Below are 18,696 nucleotides of genomic sequence, written 5' to 3' on the forward strand. Positions count from 1 at the left end.
AATCTCACTCCCTTTCCCATTTATTGTAATTGAAATTGAAACTGCCTGTTCTGCTGGAAAGCCTTCTGTCTTCCAGCATCCTATTTGTAAGCTGTGGGACTTGTTTCAGTTCCAACTAATCTCAGACATTGCGTAAATTAGGAACAGTGTTACCTGAGGCACCTTTTCTGTCAGATAAATGTGCAGGAACTTCCAAAAGGTAATTCACCTAACTTTAGAACTGAATCGCATTCTGGAGGTATAGACAACCCAGGGCAGTAATGCATCTGACTTAGACTGCTTAGTTAGATAACTCAGGTTAAATGGATTAGATGGAGGCTAGAATGGGCAACAAGGACATAGACTTCTGTGAGACAGATCATGAAAACAAATCTTGGAAAGTGAGAGACAAATTTAAAGAAAACCAGCATGGTGGTGAGAGTTACGTGCTGATGGAGAAAAGAGGGAAATGAAAAAGAGAATAACATAAGTTGAAGGCTTTTACACTCGAACATAGCTGAATTATGGCACCTGGAAATTAGTTCAAGGATGCATGAACTCTTAAGAACTTGGTAATGTTATGCATGTACATTTAAACCTGTGCACTTTCTTTCATGAGACAAAGACTGGCTTAGTGGAGGAAAAATTGACATAGATGTCTTCAAAACTGTTTGGAGGAAAGAGAAGAGGATGAGAATAGGACCAAGGTAGCAGGAGGATTCACTGTTTGTCCAACACCACAATACACATTTAAATACAAAAGGAAAATTCTCAAAAAGTTGAATGGGGAAAAGATTACTTTAGTCACTAAAGAGAAGAGAAAATTATTAAAGTGGGGAGTTGAAACTAGATCCTCTCCTATAAAAGTAAATGTCTACTTTTTAAAAAATGTGAACAACATATAGAGTATCCTATGGAGAACAAAGAAAAATATTTGTCCCTTTACTTGATAGCACTTTGAAATTTTTAATATATCCTACTGAGACCCTACACTAAGGATAAGGAGAATAGGATGCTGTTGAGGTTCAGCAATAGTACTCCCCAATTTCATACTCCCATTGAGACTCTCCAAACCATGTGTGGCTTGCTTGTTCCCCCTAACCTCTCACTGCAGCAGGATGGAGAGAAAAATTGAAGGCACTAAAGGTAAAGATCATGGGTTGAGATAAGACCACTTTACTGGGAACAGCAGTGAGATGAGAAAAACAAGCAGTAAAAGCAACAACAAGCAAACCCAAGATATACATCTTCCAGTCTGGATAGAGTAGAAGGGGACATACACAAGACACCTTTACTCTTTTAAATGTAGTTGTGCCAGCATAGTGCTGTGAACAGGGATAAAAACTATAGACTTCAGTTGACCTCCAGCCAGGTTAACACACAAAGAACTTGAAGGAATTAGAAAAAAGCTGTCTATATACCTGAATTACCAGAATTTACAGTTACACCAGCTAAAGGCAAGAAAACCAACACAAAATAAAAGTACTAGCCAATTTCTTGCTAAAAAGAATTTTTAGAAGGTTACTCCAGGGACTTGTATTCCAAAACCTTCAGTCTTTGAGACTGTTCCTGAAACAGCTGGGTCCTGATGAGGAGAAGTTACTTGATTAACAAGACTCGTACTTCAATCCAGGATAAGAGTTTGTATGTGCCTGTGACACCTCCTATCTCTTTAGGTCTACATCCTTTCTAGTGTTGTTAGTTAACTTTTCTACCTGCAGCCAAATATCTTTATTTACAAGCCTCAGTTGGCTTGTATGTTTCTTTTGTTCCTACCCTCACCTCTTGACCTTCCCCTGGCTGTCAGCGAGTTTTGGCGCAGAGTCCACACCAGCTCTTTTCTTTTTCGTGTTTTGTCTTGCTCTCTCCCCATTTGCTACTTTCCCCATTTTGAAAATAATCTGTCAACACTTTTATCCCTCCCTAGTGAACTACTTTTCCAACTTCATTTGTTTCCACAGCAGCAGCAATAACAAAATGAAAATAATGATTTGTAAAAATTCACAGAATACTTTCAAATGAATAGTAAAGTTCAGACAAATTGGTAACTTTGGCCTGGTTTTGATAAATGAATCCCTGATTTTTTCTCAGATGTGTACAGGCATACAATTTGCTATATTTTCCAAGGCTGACCATTAGAATTAATTTAAAATAACTGTAGGAAGTAAGTAATCTGAAAACAAAATAGATTAAGCAAGTTGCTAGCCTTCACTTCTACATGGAAATCACAGTACTGAAAAGAAAATGGGATAGAGTTAGTGAAATTAGTTATATTCTTCCTTCCGACACAGAGACACAAAGAATCAATGAAACTTCTGACATTACCTTTAAAAACTTGTGGATCTTATCTGGGACTTCATAAGATACATAAGAAAGCATTTATATCTTCCAACTGAGGTTTGTTTAAGCACCTCATCTCGGTATAAGTCAGCGTATCTAAAGTTTGGGCTACAAATTTTCATATTAATTTCCTCCAAGATTTCCTGTACAGTTGAAGGGAGAAGAAGACACATGAGGGCAATTTACCTGGGCAGAGTTTCACACTTGACTGTTATATGGTAGGAATATTCTTGCCCTCAGTGTCTGTTTCTTAAAAAATTTTCTGTCATCACACCTGGAACTCTCAAGCAGTCCAGGTTTGAGGAGAGAAAAGAGTGGAGGACTACCAGCCTTAAAAAGGTCATGCTCTAAATGGCTTGGCAGAGATAGTGTTTCCATGCAAATCTGAAATCTATGTCCATGTATTCTGAGACAGCTGCTGCACAAAAACTATCTTTGAAACCCCTGTCATGGCCCACTCTCATGTCATGACACACACTACATGGGTTTGCAGATTTTTCAGTAAGGCTGATGGAATGCCAAAACTGAGATCCTGGGAAGGATGGTGACTAAAAGTTACAAATTCCTTTAGAAAATTAATATGGTCATACATTAGAGAAACCATTGCTGGTAAAAAAAGTTATGGATCACTATGTCATAAAATTTGATTTGTGTGATCTTATATAAATCTCTTTCAAATTCAATTCATTAGTAGTCATTGTTTTTGAACTAGTTATAAACTGTAATTTTATTAAAAAGTATAGCAAAACAATCAATTTTTGAAAAACACATTAACAAGGGATAATCTGAAGAGATAAAAAATGGGCACAACTGTTAAAATAACATTACTGGGAAACATGGAAACATATTTTCTCTGATAATAATTTCTCTGATTATATTTCATATCAAATCTTCCATTGATCACTTATAACTGTTAGTTCTTGTGAGAAATTCAGTGATTAGATCTAAATCCCTATGTCTGTGAAAACACTTGTTAAGGTGACTTAATATAACAAAATAGAAGGCACGCATTAGTACAGCGACACCATACTCAAAATAACTTTGGAAATCTCTGTTTGCATTGATTACAATGGACACCATAGTGCAGCTCAGGCATTACTCAGGATATCACTGCTTTTATACTAAATGAGTTGCAACAGAAAGCTGTGTTTGTCAAACTTACCTAATCATGAGCCAATTTAGATAAGACCACTAGTTTATTGTTCACTACAAGTATCTGACCCTCTGCCAAGGGCGAAACATTCTAAAATAGGCAGTGTTATACCAAATATTATATAAAATATTTCATGATAATTCTCTCAAACTGCCTTTTCATCACTCACATATCATAAATTAAACTTGTTGCCCAGACTGTCTGCTAAATTGGCACATTTTGCTGTATTTTTCATTAAATTCTTAAACCAAAAATATTCAGGAGATATCAGACCTCTAAACTGTATTTAGTTGAAAACTAAATGATTCCATTTGTTGGTTCAGTATTAAAAAAATACAGCATTTACGTAAAAGCAAGAGAATTTTCTGCTGCCAAGCTGACTGGCAATCTTTTAATAACTCTGGGGAAATGAAATGTACCTGTGCATGACAGTTTCACTCCAATTTTAATTCCATGATCCAACAACTTTCATACATGCAAAATATAAATAGTTTTAAATGAAAATATTTGAAAATCTGAGTGTACCAGTTTAATCCACACTCAACCAACAAAATAACTTTAATTAAAAAATTGCAAGCATTCAACACCTCCCATTGATTTACATGGGTAACCCATATGATAAAGCTATTACAGTAAAGTTGCTATGATCTAGTATATTTTCTTTGCCTTGGTCTTTTATTATGTATACAAGATGACTGAAAATGCATTGTTACCATATAGTAAAATGTAGCTCAAAGAGCCCCAGAAAGTTCTAACTGAATAGATTTATTACCGTCATTCAGTCTAGTGTCTCTGAGGAAATACCATCTTGAGTCCCAAGAGTAATGTTTCTCTACTAACTGTGCAACCATGGATCCCCTTTTTCTGATTCTAAAGTTTGCTTTTTCTCATGAATCTGCTCTGAACAGTATTGTGTTGTGAGCAGAACATATAATAATTACACATGCTATATGTCCATAGAAACTGATAGGCACAGCTTTAACCTTCATCATACATTCTGCCAACCCTTAGTCCATGCTATCCTGTAATCAGCTGGGAGCAGACATAGATGTTTTGCTGAAGTATTGTGAATGACCTAATTCTCCATGTTAGAGACACAACTGTATTTGAATTTGCTTATTTCTTTTGTGAATTAATTTTTTCATTGACTTTTTTGGACAAAGAACACATGCCCACTCTGAGCATACGGAAGGCCATAAGAAGCAAGAGGAACTGGGCTGACAAAGACCCCCAGGTCCATCTAATGTCACCATCTATCATGGTGTCTTGGGCTGAGCTGGCAAAGTGCCAACTATCCAATACAGAGTTGGAGCTTCCCTCCCTTTCCCAGCTGAGAAAAGGGAGAAAGGGAAAAAAAACTGTCTCAAACTGGGTTTATGCTTAAACTAACTATATATATTTATACAGAAAAAAGTAAAACTACAATATGACACACACTTACACAAGTTAGAAATAACAAGAAATAACTTCCCACTCCCCCATGAACACAAATCCCGCCATTCTAACTACAAATCATTCTAGAGAAGTCAATTCCCCAGAGACAGACTTAAGCAGAGAGAAAAACTAAGAACAAACATTTTACTTCCCTAAGATAACATGATGGTAAGCCGGTGCTCTGAGCCTGGGCCTCCTCATCCCTCCTGGGATGGCACAGTGCATCCTTCTGAGACAACAGCTACGAAGGAACTGACCAAGCCACTCCCTAACTGGCTTTTACCTCTTTTGAGATCATGTCATAATATGGTATGGAATGCAATACTATTGGCTAGAAGAAGTCAGCTGCCAGCTAGCTCAGCCCAGCTCAAGTCAGCCGACATTCTTAGGCCTCGTCTGTTATGTAAAGCCTAAATTTAGGCCTACCTAGCTAAACCCATAACACATGGCAAAGTACGCAGATAAATATGGAAGATTAAAAGAACACATTGAGCATACACAATACTTTTCCACATACTTTTCCAGAGCTTTATGTGTGGTCACACCTCTCTGGATTTCTTTTTGGTGAACTTGCTTAGTCATATACACTTCCAAGGCAATGCATATTTCCCAGCTGAAGGGGTGGTTCTTATTTACTGAACAACACTTGTTGGGTTTTTATTGCACTGTGGTCTGTTCTCATATTCTACATCTTTGATTCCACTAACATAAACACAGCTCTGCTGGATAATCTTCTGGTGACAGCTCACAGTATCTAAAATATAATTCTGCAGCCTAAGCCATAATCTTTCACACAGTTCTGATATTACCACCTTTATGTAGATCAAAATTAATTGAAAGACAGAAAGTAGATGTTAGTGTGAGTGTGAAAAACTCAATATTTATGCTATTTTTCACAAATGTCACAAACTAATATGAATGATCTGTTTTGATATATACTCTTCATTATTTGGAGACTATTGTTCACATTTTACAGAAATAACTATTTCAATATTTATCTTTTAAATTTAACTCTGCATACAGCTTCATTAGAATTTATAATGGGAAAAAAATCAGGGAAAAGTGGCATTATATAAAGAAGGTTACAGACAGAAAGGAAGAAATACACTTGAACACTTCTGTGGCATACGAGTTCCCTTTGGTATCCTAACAAGTCATATAGAGCCAATAACAAAATTGCATAGGTAACAATGACACATTTTAAGTGTCCAAATCCCAAAATTGGAAGAACACCTCCCTCATGCTCAGCATACCTCATAACATCTTAATGGATCACATGAAAATACTCTCAAACACTTTTATGTTCGCTCATCTTGTTGCAGTTTCTCACATTTCCATTTAATCATTTATACTAGGAAACAGAGGGATAATTACTTGGGCTGGAAAGTAAAGGGATTATGGGAAATGTGCATATATGCATCTAACCTAAACTTGACTGGTTTTCAGTTTTGAAATGTGCTGTTTATACCTAAATACATTTCAGGCAAATGTGTTTGAGAGATTTGCTAAGGTGACAACCTGACTTGTAAACTTTAAATGTAGGTGAGCAAGAGACTCAGTTTCCCTTTATAAAAGCTTTCATGTTTAACTATAGATGTTCTTTTGATTTGCTAAGATGACAACCTGACTTGAGAACTTTAAATGTAGGTGAGCAAGACTCATTTTCCCTTTATAAAAGCTTTCTTGTTTAACTATAGACGTTCTTTTCTGTCTCATCTAAAGAATTTAAATGTGCCTTTCTGAAAAAATTCAGTTCTCTTTAAAGGGGTCACAGGTGAGAAATGAAAGTGCTGGCACTTTCATAGCCAGGATGAAAGTTGGGAAGTCCAAGACCAAGACCATACAACATGGTTAATGGCTGAGAGCTGGGTTTTGAGAGTTTTATGGCATAGATGTTAGTAGACATTAATAAGGACTATAACAATAGGATGTTAGGTTTTATGCCAAATACATAATTGTTTATTAATACAAATCATTGGTATAGATTGAAAAGGTCAGCACCAAAATCATTATTTTTGCAATATCTATTTGGTACATGCATTATGTTTTGTCACTAATTAGTGGTATAACCAACTGCTACCATGGAATTCATTTACAGGTAGAGCAAAAAAACCTTGAAGTAATATTACTTTGCTGGAAGGTGTTGATATAGCACACATGGTTAAACATTGAAATTAGTCCTCAGTTTCTGCTCAGAATGGGGATTTGGTGCTGAATGGAGATTTATGCTTATTGTTTAGAAATTGCACTATGTAGGGACACTGTGTAAAGACTTGGAAATGTAAGGATTACAGGAATCACATTCACAGAGGGTCCTGCTGTGATCAGGGAGCTACTTAAAACAGGGTGTCAGAAGTACCAACAAAAACTTCCCCTGCCATATAATGGGCCTCCAATCAGGTGGGTAAGTTAGGAGATCTCTGAAGCCTGGAGTGTATTTGCATGTGCCAGCTAGTTCAAGGAACATTGTCATCACATACAGTGAACTAGACAAGGCTGGTCTCTTCTGCCTGAGCTGCAGTATGCATATGTAGATTTGGAGCAAATCAATGGCAACATTCTGTTTCTCAGGAAGCTTCCCTAAACCCTAGGATATCAGCTACTTACATAACATGTTGTTCTCCCGGGAGGTTGTTCTGAAAATACTTCCTTGCTTAGGTCCTGCTGTTGTGATATTTAGGGGAATAGTTAGGTTCAAGTTGCCTTTGCAAATAAGTCACTCAGTAACTGTAGGCAGCTGCTGGAAGCTAGACTTCCAGAGAGATCACCTTGAGTTTCTGGCAGAAACCACACTACTTTCTCTAGCGTGTCCAAATGGTTCCCCATCTAGAAAGGAGTAAAAGCTTTCTGGTGATACAAATTTTGAACAAAGGAATTTGTTACTAAAACACATAAAGTTGTGTCTTGTGGTGAACCCTACCACGAGCAATCTCTAAGCTTTGGGGGACAGAAGCTGGTGAATTCATACAGTGAGTGCACTGAGAAGTAAAGAGTCAAGTCATCCTTACAGAAATGAGTACTGTACTCCAAGTTCTTTTAAAACTAAAGAAATAAGCAGAAACAAAGACATATTATCATTCAGTAGTGAAAATGTTAGTTAAAAATATAAAAATATACATCAATGAAAATGTTAAGTCACTATCTACTTTCTGTGTTCTGGCTGACACCCACACAAATGTAATGTAATGTAATTAGAAAAAAAGTTTAATTTTTAAGAGTATCTTACAGTCATAGAAAATATTAATCATTCATTGCAAGCTGAGAAAACAGAATGGCCGAAGTTAGTGGAGCCGCAGGTCAAAGTTTTGACCTTATAATTCAGACCACATACTTTTATGAAAGTCTGCATTAAAATGAGTGCAAGTCAGACAGATGGCCAAAGTCACAAGATTCCACAATTTTTAAATGTCTGTGTATATATCTATTGCATTTATCTTGGTTATTCTTAGTATAAAAATTCAACCATACTAACAAATGTAAATTAAAACAAAGGGTTATAAATGGCAGTATTTTTGAGCTATAGAAGATTGAAATGCTTCTTCTGCTCAGCTTTATATAATTTAAAGATAACTGCAGAGTTCTAATCAAGTTTGGTCTGAATCCAAACTTTTTCAGAATAAAAGGTAGTTCAAATTTGATTTTTCACTTCAGTACCTTTCCTAATTATGACTCAATAAATAACAGCAATTAGCATATAGTTTCCATGAGTATTTTACTAAAGGAGTATTCTCTGAGACTAGACCAAATAAAGTAGAGCCATCTGAAAGGAATGTTTGTTACATATTGCAGTTCAGAGTAAACAACTGAATTCTGCAGGGCTTTTATATATGTGTTACTTTAGAGTACAGAAAACAATTAAGTGTAGTATTTCAGAATGCTTCACCTTTTTCCCCACCTATTTTCTTACAGAAACAGTTTAAAACATAAAAACATTTCTGAAACTTCAAGGTCAAAATACACATTTTATTTTTGTTTGGCAACATAGTTAAGATGAGACTCATGGAATTTGCAAGTCCATCAAATGGCTTTTGAGGGAATCCTTTTTGAATGGGATTTCTAAAATTGGAAATGTCTTGTCTTGATCTCATTAACACTGTAAAATGAGAAAGTTGTCATCAAAATGGTACTCAGATGTGTTATTACTCAAGGTTTTAATCAGTCTTTCTAAATAAATTCATGTATGCCATAAGTGAAAATCAGTTTTAAAAATGAGACTGATACAAGAAAAACATAATGTGAAACAGAATTTTTAATTTGGGTTTTTCCTGTGTTCAGTCTGCAGAACAAACTTTTTGTCAAAACCTGATGGTTTAAAAGGAGAGAAATGCTGTCACAACTTTTATTCCATCTGTGTTCTTTTATGTCAACACCTATCCAACCTTCCTCATAATATTTCATTTGGCAGAGAGCCTGGAAAAAGAATGTTTTCAGGTTTAGATGCTTAAAATTTTGTTATATATTTTTCATTTAAACATTAATGTGGAAGTTCATCATTGTATAAATTGGAAAACCCTGTTTTCATTATATACTATCTTGTCTGTCAAGAGAAAATATTAACATAATATTGTCCCAGAATTCACTTAAAGCTATAAGGGGAAACAAAATGATGTGTTGATAACAGATTAAGCATATAATGCACAAGCCCTAAGGCTTTTACTCTCGGGAGACATTACATTTCCATGGTAATACTAGGATATAATATAAATAAATGAAGAGTTACAGTCTGTTAGTCAGGCATGCTGGATTGGATTTAAGGCATATTAACTACTTCTGGAGGAAGCAAATGAATATTGCTGATGGACTGAAAGAGATAGAGGAGGCATTTTAGGATTTGATATCATTTAAGCTACTTACTCAAATATCCTGTAGTAAGATTGTATTTATGAAGAAGGTTTAAGGCTATTTGAACTTTTGCATGCCTTTTTTTAAATTTTATTCTGTATTAAGGAATGTTCTCATAGAATACACAAAGAAACTCACAGGAAACAAAAATAAGATGCCTTATATTTAAAATGTGAGTTCATAGAGGAGAAGTGAAAAGGGATATTTTGTGACTTGTGGCATCAGGGGAGTCATTACAACACAAACAGGGAAAGGCAACTCAGAAGCAAGAAAAGGTCTGTTACAGAGAACAGATTAAAAAGTTGGCCACTAGGCCAGGTAAGAGGAATGAATTTGTGTTGAAAGGATGGTGACAGTTTTTATAGAAGCATTATGGAAAAAAGGAACATGGACTCTCCTAAAGAGCATTGAAATTTGTAAATTGTTGGATATGCTTATCCCAAACACTAACTGTTTTGAGACATGTCCATCCTCAGTTTCTGGTGGTCACTGTATTAAACAAAGACTACAATAAATTAAAAAACTCTTAGACTAAAACACTTATCTGTATGGTTTGATTGATAAAGCTACATCAAATCACTTTATTTCACGGTCTTCTGAAATTGGTGGGCATTGGATGACTTCTTTACATTAAAATTGTGCTGATTAGCCAGTTTTACCTTAATAACTCTCTATGATAGTGACCACCTTATCTTGCCCTTTAATTTTAAAATTAATGAAGTAATCATTTATCCTGGTCTCTTTCTGTGATCTGCCCAATTACTTTCAATCTGAATGGTACTTTGCATTTTTGCTGGTCGATTAGCCCCATATCATGTGCTTTCTAGACTTCTTTGTTCAACTGAGGGATAATTAAATAGTGTCTTTTAGAATCGTTATAACCTTGGCACATAAATTTCCTTTGCAAACAGTTTAATCTAATAGATAAATGTCACTTAAACATTGGGACTTATTTTGGTTGCTTCTGATTAAGGTATCTAACTCCAAACCATGTCAAATAGCAATCTAACTTGAATGATTATTTTTATTTTACAGATAGATCAATTTCTTGATTCTTACTCTCTTGGGAAACCATCCCTACAGTGAAGATGCATGGAAAAGAACTGTTACTTCTTGACTCCATAATGTGTCAGACTTTGAACCACCTACAGAGAACTAATAGGAAATTTGCAGCATTGAATTGACAGTGAATGAAGCAAATTTAACACTGGCTAGGTCACCACTGAAGGCTTGAAACTTATAAATGCAGAGCAGTCTGCTGTGGACTTTATGAAATAGAACTGCAATGAGCTGTTTACAAAAGATTTGCACTATTAGGAGCCAGATCCTTTCTGCTTGCTTGGGCAGTCTCACAAGCTCTTTGTTTGCCCTTTATGGTCTGAATGAAAAGCAAATTTTAAAGCTTGATAGCATTTATTCAGAGAATGTTCTATATTGGGAAATGTGACTGTTTTATCTAGAAATGGTGAGCAGCTCTGTGAAGAAGAGAAGTTTGGTGCAGAAAGAAAAGTTGATTTTAATAACATTTTTCTATTTCTTGAAAATTTTCTCCATTTTGGTTTAATTGAATTTTTCCTAGGTTCTAAGAATACAGAACGGTTAGACAGAAATTATTATTTGTTGGGGAAATGTTGATGGTCTGCACAAATAGTAGGTTCAGAAGAATCCTCTTTTGAATACAGCCTACAATACATTCAGATGCTATTACACTCACATTTTAATAAGTACAAGTGGTGTGACTGACATTTTCTGAATTTTCATGCTTATGTGAACAAATACAACTGTACAGGCAGTGCCTCTAAACCAAAGGCTGGACCTCTATTTAAACACTCTACTACCATCTCAGTCGAGATAAAGTGTTGCAGTGAACCTTTTTGTTCCTCTTTTTCTCCAAAAAGTAGTGTCTGCATTGAAAAAGTGTTTATACATTTAAAAAAGTACAGGTGGAGTGTTTTGGATTACATATAATGTGAAGATTTAGAAGTATACCATTTTATTGAGAATAATGGTTTAAGATACCATTTTGTATGTGAATGCAGAAACTAATTAGCAAGTGCATATTTCCTGTGAAGTCATATAGTTTCACTACCGTCAAGAAATTCATTAGTTGAAATCCTGGTCCTCTAAAGAGAAAGGCAAAACTTATTGACCTCAACAGCACCAAGCATTCACTGCAATCTTTTATCTTTGCAGCCTCTGATGTGCACTGAACTATGAGTGAAACACTAAACTTTCTCCCTTACCATTGCTCTTGAGCATCTTTCTGGTTGACAAGGCTCAAAATGGTTTTAATTGATTGTAGCAAAGCACAGACTTAAAACAGAGAGATATGCTAGTCTAGTCTGGTCTGCCCTCTCACATAGCATAGGTCATAGAATTTCATTAAGTACTAACTGGATAAAGCCTCTATCTTCTGGCTGCTTTATTACATATCTTTGGCTATCTATCTTATCTTGATTTAAAGACTGTGTACAACAGAGAATCCATAAACACTTGACTGTATCAATTGTTATACATTCTTCTGACTGCCGCAGTGTTGCTGTTGTCTTTGAGTATAATGTATGTCCTGTACGGGCACTCTGAAAAAATGACAGAGTAACCTTGGCCCTATTCTAAAATCACTGTGCCTGACACATAGCAATGATTATTTTATTATTTTTTCAGCATATAATGTAAGTATTTCTCTCTGTAGCACATTATGTATAAATACCAAACTTTGTTCATTATATAAAATGATATTCAAAGGAAATAGTTGACAAACCAGTTAATACTTCTCAATCATTCTGGATCAGGAATGTTAATTCACAACTGGTAGCCCTGCCAAGTCAGTTTTTGCAATTTAAATCAATCTGTTATCTTCCTCTGTCATTCATGATTTTTAACTGGAAATGTTCTATTGGAGAAAAAAAAGAAGCAGTAGGTGAATATATTTAACTTTATTCAAAAGAAAAAATGGAAGAAATAGATATGGAATTCAATTTATTTTTTTCAAAATGAACTTCCTTAAAATATATTAAAATATACTTAAGAAGTATCTATATTATTGTCATCTATAGAACATTTTAAGATAAATTAAAAAATCACGCTTGAGAAATACAAATTTGCTGCTTCATTGTTTAATTTAAACTGCTAAAGTAGAACCGTGGAATCCAAGAACTACCCAAAAATTTATTTTGGAAGGAAACTTTTGAGATCTCAGGCGATACTGGACCAGGCTAGCCTAGAACCGCAGCACCTATCCAGCTGAGCTTTGAAAACCCAGGAGTATAATTCTTCACCACCTATTTGGGTAACTTGCCTCCAGAAGAGCTACTTTTGCAAGAACTGAGTTCCTGAAACTATAAACAATCATTTTGACAGCCTACTCATTCTGCAGACATAGCTTTAGACTTCTTTTATTGCAGTTTATTTGCTTTATGAAAAAAAATTATTTCTGAAAGGTGAGACCTACTTATTATAGAAAAGTGAATGACAAGAGTCACTTAATTCTGAACTACAGATATTGCTAACTTAATTTTATAGATAATTTAATATAAGTTAAAAGCATTTTTCTTATGTATACAGCAATTTGGTGTTCTTTCATTTATCTAATAAAAGCAGTTTAAAGATGCTGATTTTCAGCACTTAAATTGAATTTCAATTTCTATTCAGAAACCATTTGACATAGATTATGAGTGGAAAATGACAGATACACAGATACTTTTTTCACCTATCCAGCCAGTAAGGCAGCTTCTATGGTGGCCCAACTCAAATGCTTCTACACAAAGGCACACAGCATGGGGAACAAAGAGGAATTACAGACATGCAGGGTTATGATCTGGCTGGTGTCATGGAGATGTGGTAGAACGGCTTCCATGACTGAAGTGTTGGAATGGAAGGATATAGGCTCTTTAGGATGGGCAGGCAGGGCAGATGAAGAGGGGATGTCACCCTCTATGTCAGTGACCAGCTGGAGTATATGGAGTTTGGGGATGAATGAGGAGCCAACTGAGAGTGTCTGGGTAAGACTTAAAGGTGGAGCAGGGACAGGTGGCATTATAGTGGGAGTCTGCTACATGCCAACCAACCAGGAAGACCAAATGGATGAGGCATTCTACAGACAGATAGGAGCAGCCTCATGTTCAGAAGGCCAGATCCTCATGGGAGACTTCAACTGGAAAGGAAAACACAGCAGGGCATAAGCAATCCAGAAGGTTCCTGAAATGTGTTGATATTAACTTCCTTCTCCAAAGGATAAAGGAGCCAATGGGAGGTGCTATACTGGACCTTGTTCTCTCCAAAAGAGACAGATTCATAGGGACTATGAAGCTTAAGGGCAGCCTTGAATGCAATGAAAATAAAAGGGTCGAGTTCAAGAACCTTAGGACAGCAAGGAGACTGTCTAACAAATCTAAAAGCGCACATAAGATGCATTTGCAGGTCTGTGGGAAAGGGTGTACGATATGGCTAAGGCACTATCCATCAAGTTTCAGAAGTGGTGACAGTCCAGTGAATTTCCCTCTGACTGGAAAAGGGGAAACAACTTACATAACCTCATATAAAGGGAAAAGATGAAGATCCAGAGAAGCACAGGCCAGCCAGTCTCATCTCTGTGCCCAGCAAGACGGAGGAACAAATCCTCCTGAAAATTGTGCTAAGGCACATGAAGGAAAAGGAGATAATATTGGTGACAACCACAATGGCTTCACTAAATGAAAATCATGCCTGACAGATCTGTTCACCTTCTGTGATGGTTTTGCAGTGTTGGTGAATGAGGGAAGACCAAATGATATCATCTACCTGGATTTGTGCAAAGTATTGGACACTATTCCACATGATATCCTTGTGTCTAAATCAGAGAGAGTTGGAGTTGTTCATCCTGGAAAAGAGAAGGCTCTGGGCAGACCTTAGAGCAGCATTTCTGTACCTAAAGGGAACCTAAAAAAAAGCTGAAGAGGGTTTTATTCATAAGGGCATCTAGTGATAGGACAACAGAGTTTGGCTTTAAACTGAAAAAGGGTCAGTTTAGAAAGAAATTCTTTCCTATGAGGGTGGTGAGACACTGGAACAGGTTGTACAGGGAAGTTGCAGATGCCTCACCAGGTTGAATGGGACTCTGAGCAACCTGGCCTAGTGGAATATTCCCTGTTCAGGGATGGGAGCTGCAACTCAATGATCTTTAACATTCTTTCAAACCCAAACCCATTCCATGATTCTGGCCACATGAAAAATTATGCAAAATGATTGAGAAGACATCCTATGACTCTGAGGCCCTAGAATATACAGAGATAAAATTACTTATTACATTACAGTACTGAGGGGAGTATCACTTTTGAAAGTTACTTCGTAGATATTATTAGCTTTCTTTTCTTTTTTGTTTCTCCTATTCTGATGTAAATGCAGGAATTCCCTTTACTACATTTCTGTTAGCAATTAAGTTAAGAACCTGCCACAAATGCCATGCAAATTCAAAGTAGTGGATCTGGATTAGTATCCTCAGTCTGACAATAGATAGCGCCAGTACTTCAAAAAAAGTGAACAACAAAATCAGTCCCATAAACCACAGCCTGTTTAACAGATGTGATACAAATCTGCCAGTTTAAGGTTAAATTTATAAGGTCTATCATCACTGCAAATTTCTCTCCTCATCCACCGAAATGTCTTGTCTTTTCCTGAATATTTGCTGTCAGTCCTTTCTAGATGCAGCTGAAATGACTGAGGAAACCACACAGCCCTCCTTGCTGTGTGCAATACGACAAGCACACACGGCAACGGAGATGAATGAAGAATCTTTGGGACTGTATCGCCTTTGCTTCCTGCAAAAACATACAAAATTTGCACTGACTTTAGTGTGTCACAAAATTTCTAATCTTTTAGAACTTCACCCCATTTCAATATTGTCTCTGAGAAAATTTGGAAAGGTGGAGACCTCAGACAGAAATCTTCCTTGGATTCAATAGCCCATGTCTCTCCAATACAGAGAGAAGAGACAAAATACACTTTGGTATAAGAAACAAACAAACAAACAAACAAACAAAACTCTGGGTTAAACCAACCGAGGAGGAGAAACTTCCCAAGCCCACTTGATTAAAGTGAGATGGCAGCTGGCCTCCCCCACCCAGAAAAAACACATGGCCACAGGACAGAGACAAGATGGCCACCCTTCTACATGGCTCACCTCCTCCACATCCAGAAAATCTGTCAAGAACTGTTGGAAAGTCAGCTCTTGATTGAGGCTGCAGTGCTGCTACAGGTGGTTGGAGCAAGGTTGCAAAGCCCCTAGGCAACTGGAAGGAGGACCTGCAAGACACCCATTGGATCCAGTGATGAGACTTGGTTGTGGCAATTTCAGTGTTGGTTGATCAAAGTAGTGGCTGTAGTCCTGTCAACATGATGGTCACTGTATCCATCAAGGTGGTGGTAGAAACCTCAAGTGGTAAGGAAAAGTCTCAGGTAGTGAAGGAAGAAAATCCAATGTTGAGTGAAGTCCAAGTGAGTGTTCTTTTATTGGCCTTAGACTTGCTGGGAACACCCCTATTACCTCTCCTGGGACAGGGAGTTCTAGTGTTTGATGTAATTTCCATGCCCCTGACACCTTCTAAGATGTTACAGCTGCCTGTTATGTCAGCACAGGTGGATCCATTATGGCCCTTCAGCAGAGATGAATGTTTTCAGGCTGTGTGTGTGAATTGTCCTTGTGATTCCCTGGAGGGAGTTATCACAGCTGAGTCATTTGTGTAAGGATAAAGAAGCAACACCCAGCTTGCAGCTTGAGGTGACAGGTATGCATGCCCTCAGCACCTGGGTGGTTGCTTTGTGTGTCATCAGTCTGACTCATCAGCATTCCAGTCTTTCACGCTTATGGATACATTCTTCTCCTAGGATAATTCTACCATCATTATCTCAAGTTTCTGTCACAGTCCAAATTAGTAGGTATATTTGGGGAAAAAAAGAAAAGAAAAGGTGGATACTGGATTTTTTGTGTAATACAAGCTGAATATTCTACAGCTATCCTTTGACACTGGTGTTTGCTCTTTCCCTTTTCAATGATGAAAGCTTGGTCCTGGCTACCATTTTTTACTAATGCCATTACCGTAATTTTGCCTCTCATTAATCATCTGTATAAAACCAGTCTCAAGCTCATGTTTTCCCTATTTTGGCATCTCTCTATTCCTCAAATCACATTTGGTAGGTCAGACCAGGGCCTTGGGCTGCCCTTGGAAGCCCCACAGAGGACACAGAGACTAGTTCCTTTGTTGCTCTAAGAAATTGACACTCCATACCTGCACAATTACAGGTGTCAGATAGTCTCCATAAAGGCTTGAGTACATTGCATTTATCATTTTGTTGCTTTTATAGTTTCTGATTTTTCTACAGAATTGCCAGAATTTCAGGAGTCCTGTTGCCTTTTTACTCTCTATTTTTTTTTGTCTTTAAAAGGCTTGATAATTTCTAAAAAGCTTGATACTGTGATATACTCAGCTTGTTTCTAAGGTGAAGATAGAACTAACAGTCTTTAAGGCAGGAACACTTTTTAATCAAAGAAAAGAGGAAATACTTTCAAGGACAACCCTCTGGTTAAGGCTGATAATAAGATTTAGTGTGGATACTCCCTTTATGAAAGTAATGAATGAGTCTGAGAGTCATTGTACTGTTCACCAAGAGGGTTCTGAAAATAAAATTAAAGCTCTGCAATGGTCTGTCATCCTGCTCATGACTGCTTTCCTTTTAACATTGATTTTTTTTCTTTTTCTCTTCACAAACCAAGCAGTTGATAGTTTATGCCTGCTGCCAGCAAGAATAAACTGCCACCCACTTTGTTCATGACAGCAGAAATCAACATTAAATGGAAAGTGGCTGTGTACAGGATAACTGATCCCTTTCAAGGTTTCTTTACCTGGTTTCCAGGTTGGCGCTTGGGGACAAGAAATTGCTTCTTTGGAACAATTGTCACTAATTGACATCCTAGTTGGCAGTCTAGGGACAACCACAGAGAGAGGCTTGAATAAGCATGAAGTCTGAACTGACCTGCCATTAGAAGCAATTTCTGCAGCGAGAAATGAAATACATTCTTCAAGAGTGTGGGCAAACTCACATTGAAGCAATTTCTGCTTACACCTATTCTCTGAGCAAAGAAAAGGGTACAGACATATCAGTTCTACAGCCTTATTATACCTCAGTTTGCAAAAAATGTTTACTAATGCTATCCATAAAACAACCCAACTAAAAACCAAAGACACACAATAGAGATTTATTAGGCTGTCTCCATCTTATTCAATATCTCCAGTTAATACCTTCCCAATAGAAGAATGATTTCTTCACACAAATTGCTGACAATAACCATACAAATTAGCAGAAATTTGTTTTTGTCATATGTCTGACCAGATGATTTTATCTGACATTTTTCCTTTTGTTTTAAACAATTAATTGAAACTTTTTTCAGAAGTTTTCAGTGTCACAAACTAACAATACATATTTGACTCTAATCACTCTAAACCTCATTTTCATGAGAATATTAAACTGACACGTCACTAAACCTCAGATTCTTCCTCTGTTAATGCTTTCATTTGTATTACAATGCCAGGGAGATTCAATTAACAGTGAACCATTTCGGCTAAACGTTGCTTAAACCCATAGAGAAAAGAGGCCACCATCCTAAGACTTTACTATCAAAATACACAAGCAGTGTTAAAGGAAAATGTTGAAATTATTTCAAGGTTTATATAATTGGTTCATGTCTAAGACAAGAATAGGAAAAAGTTCTGACCACTGTGTCAAACTGCTACATTTTCTGACATTACCACAATGGACCTTAGAATATTTCAAATCTGTGTTTGCTTAAAAAGACTCATGTGAAAAGCAAATAGCAAGTATGGCAGATCACAGCCACACCAAAATACCTATCAGTTCAAAGGCTTTGAGTCATATGAGTAATGGAAGGTTCTGTAAGCAATTATCAATACTGTAGT

The sequence above is a fragment of the Pithys albifrons genome, chromosome 4 (assembly GCF_047495875.1).
Source record: "Pithys albifrons albifrons isolate INPA30051 chromosome 4, PitAlb_v1, whole genome shotgun sequence".
NCBI classification, from domain to species: Eukaryota; Metazoa; Chordata; class Aves; order Passeriformes; family Thamnophilidae; genus Pithys; species Pithys albifrons.